This window comes from Colletes latitarsis, unplaced genomic scaffold (genome assembly GCF_051014445.1).
Source record: "Colletes latitarsis isolate SP2378_abdomen unplaced genomic scaffold, iyColLati1 scaffold0057, whole genome shotgun sequence".
Classification (NCBI taxonomy): Eukaryota; Metazoa; Arthropoda; class Insecta; order Hymenoptera; family Colletidae; genus Colletes; species Colletes latitarsis.
In genome coordinates this window covers 35,001-36,188 of record NW_027488407.1, presented here as the reverse complement: position 1 = coordinate 36,188, position 1,188 = coordinate 35,001, and positions in this window count along the sequence as shown.

Below are 1,188 nucleotides of genomic sequence, written 5' to 3'. Positions count from 1 at the left end.
TTCACTTGTCCTAAAACTGCTTGCGTTGTTCTCAGATTCCCTAACCCCGCCGTCGTTTACCTCTCCTTTCGGGGAGATGGCGAAGAACGTTTCGGAGCCGGGTCGATGAAGAGAAAGGTATCAACGTACGAGCGAGAATTTGGGTATTTCGTTGGCGTTTGTCGCTGGACGTACGAAAAAGAATAAATATTATATATTATTGGCAAGTTTGCGCACCCCTTGCGTGGTGAGGCAGAGATCAGTCTGGACTCGCGCGAGTGTTTTACGGCGTCGTGCGTCGTGTTGTCTGGAGTATCATCACGACCGCCCGTTAAAGCACCGCTCCTACGATTTCTGACTTTGACGGCACTAAAAACCACCGTGGGGCGCAAATCGCGTTTCGTACAAATCTAATGATTACCGGCGCTCCCGACGTTGCCCGAAGTTAATAATTTATGCAAAGGAAAGAGAAAATAAAGCGTATACTAGTTTTGGAGCATAACAAAAAGGACACTGGAAAGAAATTTGATCAAACACTGATAATTATGATATGTAATATATGCCCTACCACGTGAAATTTGTGGTATCCGTCGGTCGTCGTCTTCCTCTCTGTTCGTTCGTACAGCCCCAGGGAAAAATGATAATTTATCAAACGAATCGGACGATCATCCTCTATGGAGAGGCTCGAACGAACACGACGAGAAGCGCGATACGAACGGAACCCAAAAGAAGGGATATACTCTGAGAAGTTGGTCGCCCCATGTCTCTCTTTGTTACGAATATGTATATCGATTGCGAGACCGCGCGTTTAGCCGGTCGTCCAGTCCACGAATGCTTTTCTTTCGAACTTACGGTGGACTTTGGTAGACTATCAAAGAATCAACGAAAATCGGATCGGGTAGTTCTATCATAGACACACACCGTGGTTCTTCTTTAATTTGAAAAGCGACGGAAGGACGTTAAAAGTAATCAGCCGGTTACGCCTAGCGAGCGTTTCGCATCGAACGAATGAAAAACTAAGACAGAAGGGAGACACTTTGGCGAGGCGCTAAAAACCCATCATTGATATCCTTTTCTCCGAGAAAGCAAAATGCTATTATATGCTATCGGAGGACGCGGAGAAGTAGGAGGTGGTGGTCGATTCCATATATACACCAGGTTCTTGTTGCTCCGATTCGTTACGGTGTACGATTTGTTTTTCTTTTTTTT